Below are 10,021 nucleotides of genomic sequence, written 5' to 3' on the forward strand. Positions count from 1 at the left end.
GATTGCTGCCTCAATGGGCATATACACCGAGAAGCCCTGACTCGAAAGGAGGCCGGGTTTACTTGCAGTGGCTTGAATACAGTCTAGTCTTTCATCTCACAAGGTGAAGGGATGTCTGCATCCACCTGTGGAGTCCCTAGAGAAAGCCCTAGGTCCCCGACTCCTTTCGACGGAATGCCTCACATGACTCTGACACGTCGAGAGGCACGCAGAGCTCACTGCTTCAAAATTTGACGGAGCCTAACTGCGGGGAGCCAGCCTGACTGCTCAGGCTCCTTCTTGGCTCTGAGAGAGACCAAGAGGTCCCTCTCTCTCCCGCCACCCCTGATTTATTAAAGCACAGGTTGGCCTTTCTCACCTCCCTCAAGGAAATTGCTGTAGCGATCTTTCACCTGTTGCTGATAAACTCGTCATGATTGAAGCCTGTTTTCTATCCAGTTAATGTTCTATTGATTTCAGTTGGGTGCTAAGGTGATGCTTTACTGTCCTTAACTGGAGGAATTGAAAACATCTGTGCCTGTAGCTCTGCACATATGCAAACCTTTGATCTATTAGTAACTCCTGTTAGCATATATATAGGTGTGGTATTCTTCAATAAAGTTGGCAGAGTCAGACGCAAGCTGACTCTGTCCCTCTCAACCCCATCTTTCTAAGTCTTTCTGAGTCTTATTTTTCTTAGGTACTCTGGTAATTGCGTTCTCGACCAGTTCGTTTGCCGGCAGGCTCCGGCAAGAGTGGCGCCCGAACAGGGACGTGGACGGATTCCAGCGTACAGCCACCCGAAGACCGAAGGTTCTCCCGCGGGAGGTATTTGCGAGTTCAGGCATTGTGGATGATTGCGGGTGGAGAGGGTATAGTTGAGAGTAAAACTCATGGGGCAAAATAGTAGTAGATAGTTCTTTGTTTCTATGTTAAAAATTATGTTAAAAGCTAGAGGAGTTTTTGGTGTCTAAACGGAAACTGGAAAGATTTCTTGCTTTGATAGAGGAAACTTGTCCTTGGTTCCTGGAGGAAGGAACTGTTAACTTGGAAACTTGGGCAAAGGTGGGAGAACAAATTCAAACTGCTTATACTCTCCATGGGCCAGATAGGGTTCCTCTTGATGCTTATTCCCTATGGACTTTGTTTGAACCCAGAACACGAAAGCAAGAAACTTGAAACAGCTTTGAAACTTATAACACCCAAATGTTCGAATATTCCTCAGAGGGTAGCAGAGCACATATATGACTCCCCAATAATTCCAGGTCCTAGAAAAAATGATGAGACTATTGTTCTCGAGCAAGATTCTGATTCAGAACTCTCCCCTGAAGACCGAGATGATTTAGAAGAGCAGGCTTTTGAGTATGAGGGTTTAACAGATTATATAAGAATTTGTGCTGACATTGGCCCTTCCTATCTTCAGGAATTGTCTGTGGCTGCTGCTATCCAGGGAAAAATTGTCAAGGAAGTTCTATATCAACAGACTAAGAACAAGGGTAGTGTGAAAAAGGGAGGGCCTCCCAGCAGTTGCTTTTCATATGGACAACTGGGACATCGTATGGCCCAATGTCCTAAGAAAAATAATTTAGATAGTACAAAGAATCCTGATGTATGCCCCAGATGCAAAAAAAAAAAAAAAAAAAAAAAAAAAAAGGAAAACATTGGGCCAGGGACTGTAGATCAAAAATGGATATAGAAGGCAAACCTCTTCCTCCACAGTCGGGAAACTGGGTGAGGGGCCAGCCTCAGACCCCAGAGCAATGTTATGGGGCACTTCAGACCGAGCCTCAGCCAAATCTAATCGACTCGGCATTAAAAGCCTTTTCGGAACCACCCCAGGCAGCACAGGATTGGACTTGTGTGCCACCACCTGCACAATATTAACGCCTGATATGGGAATGCAAGCCATTCCAACTGGAGTTTTCGGGCCGTTACCAAAAGGAACTGTAGGACTAATTATTGGTAGAAGTAGTTGGACTATGAAAGGGGTGATTGACACAGACTACACGGGGGAACTTAAAATTATGGCCCATGCACCTTCAAATATAATTAAGAAATAATCAAGGTATTACCCAACCAGTTATGCCTATTTCTAAACCTTCTAGATCTGGATTAGGTTGTTTTTAACGGGGGCTATTGATTCTCCTGTAATCGATGCAGACCCAATCAGTTGGAAAACTGATGAACCTGTCTGGGTTGATCAGTGGCCCCTGACTAAAGAGAAAATTTCTGCAGCTGAGCAATTGATACAGGAGCAGTTGCAATTAGGACATATTGAGCCATCCAGCTCCCCTTGGAATTCCCCCATATTTCTTATTAAAAAGAAGTCCGGCAGGTGGAGGTTGTTACAAGACCTTTGCAAAGTTAATGAAACTATGGTGGTTATGGGACCACTCCAGGCCAACTTGCCCTCACCTGCTGGGATACCACGTGCAACCTATAAAATAATTAAAAGATTGTTTTTCTGCTTTTGTGGTTAATAATACTTCTTTTTCCTGGCAGACTGGATATACCTTCGCTCAAGAAGTCGAACTTTCAGTGGTTCTGTTTTCAATATCTCTTACAGCCTTTTAATTTGTTTAATCTTGTTCTGTTTGTCCTGAATTTCTTCCAGTCCCTCATCTAGGTGTCAACCCTCATGGACTCTTACCTAATCACCTTTGGCAGATGGATGTATGGAAAGACCCATTAGACAATTCATGGCATGGTCCGGATCCAGTGTTAATTTGGGGGAGGGGTTATGTATGTGTTTTTCCACAGGATGCCAAAACACCGCGCTGGCTCCCGGAAAGGCTGGTACGCCAGACGGAGAAGATCACTGAACCAGCAAATGAGTCGGCTGTCTCTACAGCAGAGAAATGCATTCCCGACAGCTCAGCAGATGCATGAGTTCATCTTACAAGCAAGAAGGATGGCCGCTGACACTGCTCAACCCCGATCTGCTCTGGCCTATATTGTTCTTACATTAGCATGTGCAGTAATTAATCAAGCTTTCCCCCAGTGCTCCTGATCGATTTGAAGGTGATTATTATCAAGTTTGGGATGAATATTTCTGGATGACCCCTGAAAAAGGACAGCTACTGACCCCTGCCAACATTTGCTGGGAGCAAAAGACTCATATACCAACATTTGAAGGCTGAACACTCCCAGGAAACCTGATGAAACATATGGGACTGTTACTTTCCTACAAATGTAAAATTGTGATAGATGTGACGTTTGATACTAATAAGTCCTTTGTGTGGCCTGGGTCAGACTGGGAAAATAGTCCTAGTATAAGATGCGTAGCCCCAAATAACACTTGATGGATTTGTGAATACAACCTTTGGTTCTTGCATTTGTCAATGCCTATCTGAAATGATATATAAAAGATTGTTGATGTTTTCCCATTTGCAAACACAGCCATTTCCTTTGAGGGAGATATAAAGGCCATTAGTCAAAAGAAAAGGGGGAGATGCGGGGAGCCAGCCTGACTGCTCAGGCTCCTTCTTGGCTCTGAGAGAGATCAAGAGGTCCCTCTCTGTCCCGCCACCCCTGATTTATTAAAGCACAGGTTGGCCTTTCTCACCTCCCTCAAGGAAATTGCTGTAGCGATCTTTCACCTGTTGCTGATAAACTCGTCATGATTGAAGCCTGTTTTCTATCTAGTTAATGTTCTATTGATTTCAGTTGGGTGCTAAGGTGATGCTTTACTGTCCTTAACTGGAGGAATTGAAAACATCTGTGCCTGTAGCTCTGCACATATGCAAACCTTTGATCTATTAGTAACTCCTGTTAGCATATATATAGGTGTGGTATTCTTCAATAAAGTTGGCAGAGTCAGACGCAAGCTGACTCTGTCCCTCTCAACCCCATCTTTCTAAGTCTTTCTGAGTCTTATTTTTCTTAGGTACTCTGGTAATTGCGTTCTCGACCAGTTCGTTTGCCGGCAGGCTCCGGCACCTGACTCCTCTTGAACATTGACAGGAATCCCAGTATCCCTGTGGCTACTGGAAAGGGACCCTGGGTCTCCCGACTCACCTCGAGAAGCGTCCCATTTGCCCTGCCAAGCCTCGAAGAGACTCCTGATGTGTCCCTCGTAACACGACAGGAGTCCTGACTTCGTTGAACAAACACAAGGGTTGAAGGGCCATCCCCGCCGTAAGTCGAGAATGTACACCAGGTCCCCGCCGCAACTCGAGAAAAACAATGAGACTTCCCCCTCCAAGCGAGATGAGGCCCGATTCCCCTGCACTGCATGCAGAGCAATTCCGTGAGCCCCATGAAACATGTCAGGAACCTCGACTTGCTTGATGGATCTCGAGACAATCCGCAAGAACACTGTCACAAGTAGAGAGGGACCCTGAGGTCACACCAGCATCACGAAGGAGCTCCATGTACCCCAAATCAACTCGAGATGAGGCCCGATTCCCCTGCCTTGACTCCAGAGCCATCCCCCGTTCCCCATCAAACACGACCAGTGGCTTGACTTCCTTTAGGCAACTCCAGAGGTTCCCCGAGAAAAACGTGCCAAGTCTAGAAGAATACCAAGTTCAGCAGAGCAACTCGAGGAATGCTCCGTGTACCCAAATTGCCTCGAGATGAGAGCTGATTCCCTGGCTTAGACTCAAGACGTAGGCAAACTTTCCACAAGCCCCTCAAGAGGAGGATTCTCTCAGCAATAGGTATGAGGGAGGGACCCTGAGTTTGCTGCCTCAATGGGCATATACACCGAGAAGCCCTGACTCGAAAGGAGCCCGGGTTTTCCTTGCAGTGGCTTGAATACAGTGTAGTCTTTCATCTCACAAGGTGAAGGGATGTCTGCACCACCTGTGAAGTCCGTAGAGAAAGCCCTAGGTCCCCGACTCCTTTCGACGGAATGCCTCACATGCCTCTGACACCTCGAGAGGCACGCAGAGCTCACTGCTTCAAAATTTGACGGAGCCTGACTCCTTTTGAAAATTGACAGGAATCCCAGTATACCTGTGGCAACTGGAAAGGGACCCTGGGTCTCCCGACTCACCTCGAGAAGCGTTCCTTTTGCCCTGCCAAGCCTCGAAGAGACTCCTGAGGTGTCCCTCGTAACTCGACAGGAGTCCTGACTTCGTTGAACAAACACGAGGGTTGAAGGGCCATCCCCGCTATAACTCGAGAATGTACCCCAGGTCCCCGCCGCAACTCGAGTAAAACAATGAGACTTCCCCCTCCAAATGAGATGAGGCCCGATTCCCCTGCACTGCATGCAGAGCAATTCCGTGATCCCCATGAAACATGTCAGGAGCCTCGACTTGCTTGATGGATGTCGAGACAATCCGCAAAAACTCTGTCACAAGTAGAGAGGGACCCTGAGGTCACACCAGCATCGCGAAGGAGCTCCATGGGCCCCAAATCAATTCGAGATGAGGCCCGCTTCCCCTGCATTGACTCCAGAGCCATCCCCCTTTCCCCATCAAACACGACCAGAGGCTTGACTCCCTTTAGGCAACTCCAGAGGTTCCCCGAGAAAAACGGGCCAAGTCTAGAGGAATACCAAGTTCAGCAGAGCAACTCGAGGAATGCTCCGTGTACCCAAAATTGCCTCGAGATGAGAGCTAATTCCCTGGCTTAGACTCAAGACGTATGCCAACTTTCCACAAGCCCCTCAAGAGGAGGCTTCTCTCAGCAATAGGTGTGAGGGAGGGACCCAGAAATTGCTGCTTCAACGGCCATATACAGCGAGAAGCCCTGACTCGAAAGGAGCCCGTGTTTCCTTGCAGTGGCTTGAATACAGTCTACCCTTTCAACTCACAAGGTTAAGGGTTGTCTGCACCACCTGTGGAGTCCCTAGAGAAAGCCCTAGTCCCCGACTCCTTTCGACGGAATGCCTCACATGCCTCTGACACCTCGAGAGCACGCAGAGCTCACTGCTTCAAAATTTGACGGAGCCTGACTCCTCTTGAACATTGACAGGAATCCCAGTATCCCCTTTTGGGTACTGGAAAAGGGGGCCCTGGGTTTTCCCCCATCCCCCTCGAAAGGGGTTTACTTTTTCCCTTGGGGGCCCAAACCCTCCCAAGGGGACCCCCTGAGGTGGTCCCTAAATAACACGACAGGAGTCCTGACTTGTTGAACAAAAAAACGGGGGGTGAAGGCCATCCCGGCGTAAATCGAGAATGTTTTCCCAGGTCCCCCCCCGAACTCGAGGGAAAAAAAAAAATGGGGGGGGGGGGGAAAATTTTCCCCCTCCCAAACGAAGAGGCCTGATTCCCCCGCACTGCATGCAGGCAATTCCATGGGGCCACCCTTTTAAACATGTCAAGAGCCTCGGGTTGCTTGATGGAAAGTCGAAAAAAAAATCCCAAAAACACCCCTTTAACAAGTAGAGGGGGACCCCGAGGTCACAGCGCAAACGCGTTTTGAAAACTCCATGGGCCCCCAAACAAATTTGAGGGTTTAGGACCCCCTTTCCCCTTCAATTTACACCGAGCCATCCCCCGTTCCCCTCAAACACGACCTGAGGCTTTCTTCCTTTTCCCCTTTTGGAAATCCCGAGGTTCCCCGGGGAACAACGGGCCAAATTTTAAGGAATACCAAGTTCAGCCCGAACATCTTGAGGACTGCTCCGTGTTACCCCAAATTGCCTGGATAGAGTATTCCCTCTTAGAATCCAGACGTAGGGGCCCAAATTTCCCCAAAACCCCCCAAGAGGAGGCTTAACTCAGCAATTGGGATGGGGAGGGACCCTGAGATTGCTGCCCCCTTTTTAATGGGGGTAAACACCCCAAAAGCCCCGATCGAAAGGAACGGGGTTCCCTTTCAGGGCTTGAATACAGTTAGTCTTTTATTTTTACAAGGTTTAAGGGGTGTTTGCCAAAACCTGTGGAGTTTCCTTAGAAAGCCCTAGGTACCCCCCCTCCTTTCGACGGAATGCCTCACTGCCTCTGACACCCTTTGAAGGCCCGCAGAGCCCCCTGCTTCAAAATTTGACGGAGGGCCCGACTCCTCTTAACATTGACAGGGAAACCCGTATCCTGTGGCTACGGGAAAAGGGGCCCTTTGGGGCTCCCACTTTACCTCGAAAATTTTTTCCTTTTTCCCCGCCAAAACCCGAAGAGAAATCCTGAGGAAACCCTCGAAATCCCAAAGGAGTCCTGGGCTTTTGTTGATCAAACCCCAGGTTTTTAAGGGCCCCTCCCCGCTGTAAGTCGAGAATTTTTACCCCAGGGGCCCCGGGCCCCAAAAACCCAAAAAAAACCTAGACTTCCCCCCCCCAACCCAGTTTTAGGACCGATTCCCCTTTCCCCCGCATCGGAGCAATTTGTGAACTCCCTAAAAATGTCAGGGGGCCTCCGACTTTTTCTTGAGGATTTTCGAGACAATCTCAAAAACCCCTGTCACAAGTAGAAGGGACCCTGAGGTCCCCACCCCGCATCGCGGGCGGGAAACTTCCTTTGGGCCCCCCAAAAAAAACTCGAATGAGGACCGCTTCCCCTGCATTGACTCCCGAGCCATCCCCCGTTCCCATCAAAAAACGACCTGGGGGCTTTACTTCCTTTTTGGGGGGCCCTTTCCCGAGGTTTTCCCCCAGAACAACGGGCCAAGGGCTGAGGGAAAACCAAGTTCAAACAAAAAAAGGGAACCGGGGGCTGCTCCCCTGTACCCCCAAAATTCCCCCGGATGAACTGAAACCCTGGCTTAGTCAAGAGTAGGCCAACTTTCCCCAAAACCGCTCAGAGGAGGATTTTTCCGGGAGGGAAAATGTGTGAGTGAAGGACCCCGAGATTGGTGGCCCCTCAATGGGCATATTTTTCACCCAGAACCCTGACTTTGGAAGGAGGGCGAGCTTCCTTTGCCCGTTGCTTTTAATAAAAGCCTAGTCTTTCATCTCACAAAGTGAAGGGATGTCTGCACCACCTTGGAGTTTCCCCAAGTAAGCCCCCAGGGCCCCCACTCCTTTCCCCATGGGAAAGCCTCACATGCCTCTGACACCTCGAGGGGCAAGCGGAGCGCACTGCTTCCTTAATTTGACGGATCCCGCCCCCCCTTAACATTTACAGGAATCCCAGTATCCTTTTTGGGGGTACTGGAAAGGGGGCCCTGGGGCCCCGACTCCCCCTCGAGAAGGGGTCCCTTTTTGCCCTGGGCCCAAAACTCGGGAAAAAACTCCTGAGGGGTCCCTTTGTAACTCGCCCGGGTCCTGACTTCGTTGAACCCAAAAACGGGGGGTTTTAAGGGGCCCTTTCCCCCCCGTAAAGGGCGATAATGCCCCAGGTTCCCCCCCGCAAACTCGAATAAATTTAAAGAGTCTTCCCCTCCAAGCGAGAGGAGGCCCGGGTTCCCCCGCACTGCAAAGCAGGGGAAAATTTCCTTTAGCCCCCTGAAACATGTCCCGGAGCCCGACTTCCTTTTATTTTATTCGAAACAAACCCCCAAAAAAAAACAGTTTACAAGTGAGAGGGACCCTGAGGTCACAGCAGCCCTCGCGAAAAAAGCTCCATGTGCCTCAATCAAACCCAGTTTAAATACCGCTTCCCCTTCCCTTTTAATCCAGGGGCAATTCCCCCTTCCCCATCAAAAAACCCCACCTGAGGTTTACTCCCTTTAGGCCAAAATTTCCCGAGGTTCCCCGGGGAACAACGGGCCAAGTCTAGAGGAAAAACCAATACAGCAGAAAAAACTCGGGACTTTCCGGGTAACCCCCCCAATTGCCCCGAGTTTAGGGGCTGAATTTCCCTGGCTTAGGGCCCAAGATGTAGGCCAACTTTCCACAACCCCCCAAAAAAGGGGGGGGGTTCTCTCAGCAATTTGGTATTGGGGGGGGACCCCGAGATTGCTTCCCCCCCCCGGCCCCCTAAGGGCAAATACACCGAGAAAGGCCCCGACTCGAAAGGAGAACGGGTGGGCCTTTTTAGTGCTTGAAAAACGTCTAGGGCTTTTAAATTTTTCCCAAGGGGAAGGGGGTGTCTGCAAACCACGTGTGGAGTCCTTTAAAAAAAAAACCCCTAGGGCCCCGAATTTCCTTTTTGACGGAATTCCTCAAAATGCCCCTAAACCCCCTCGAGAGGCACGCAGGCTCACTGCTTCAAAATTTTTTACGGGGCCCCGGCTCCTCTTGAACATTGACAGGGGAAACCCAGTATCCCCGTGGCTAATGGAAAGGGGGCCCTGGGTCTCCCGACTCACCCGAATGCGTACCTTTTGCTCTGGGCCAAGCGTCGAAGAGACTCCTGCTTTTCCCTTTAATTGAACAGGAGTCCTTACTTTGTTAAAAAAAAACCCAAGGTTGAAGGGGTATCCCCCCCCGTTAAATCGAGAAAAGTACCCCCGGCCCCCCCGCAACTTTTAGAAAAAACATGAACTTTCCCCCCCCAAGCGAGATGAAAGGGCCCCAATTTCCCCCGTAAAGCTTTTCAGGGGCAATTCCTGGAGCCCCCTGAAAAATTCAGGAGCCTCGACTTCTTTTTAGGATGTCGAGACAATTTGCAAAAAAAACGGGCACAAGTAGAGAGGGACCCTGAGGTCACACCAGCATCGCGAAGGAGCTCCATGTGCCCCAAATCAACTCGAGATGACGCCCGATTCCCCTGCCTTGACTCCAGAGCCATCCCCGTTCCCCATCAAACACGACCAGTGGCTTGACTTCCTTTAGGCAACTCCAGATGTTCCCGCGAACAACGGGCCAAGTCCAGAGGAATACCAAGTCAGCAGAGCAACTCGAGGACTGCTCCGTTTATGCCAAATTGCCTCGAGATGAGAGCTGATTCCCTGGCTTAGACTCAAGACGTGAGGCCAACTTTCCACAAGCCCCTCAAGAGGAGGCTTCTCTCAGCAATAGGTATGAGGGAGGGACCCTGAGATTACTGCCTCAATGGGCATATACACCGAGAAGCCCTGACTCGAAAGGAGGCCGTGTTTAGTTGCAGTGGCTTGAATACAGTGTAGTCATTCATCTCACAAGGTGAAGGGATGTCTGCACCACCTGTGGAGTCCCTAGAGAAAGCCCTAGGTCCCCGACTCCTTTCGACGGAATGCCTCACATGCCTCTTGACACTTCAAGGCACCCGATCACTGCTTTTAAAAATTTTAA

The 10,021-nt window shown here is 49.7% G+C and overlaps 1 long non-coding RNA gene across 1 annotated transcript; it reads left to right on the forward strand.

The window, feature by feature from the left end:
- The first annotated feature begins 320 nt into the window (after positions 1–320).
- Positions 321–3,830, forward strand: LOC139034250 (uncharacterized). Its single transcript, XR_011486666.1, has 2 exons — positions 321–807; positions 2,594–3,830. It is a non-coding gene; the product is annotated as an uncharacterized lncRNA (long non-coding RNA).
- The last annotated feature ends 6,191 nt before the right edge of the window (positions 3,831–10,021 follow it).

Source organism: Odocoileus virginianus, unplaced genomic scaffold, assembly GCF_023699985.2.
Source record: "Odocoileus virginianus isolate 20LAN1187 ecotype Illinois unplaced genomic scaffold, Ovbor_1.2 Unplaced_Contig_82, whole genome shotgun sequence".
NCBI lineage: Eukaryota > Metazoa > Chordata > Mammalia > Artiodactyla > Cervidae > Odocoileus > Odocoileus virginianus.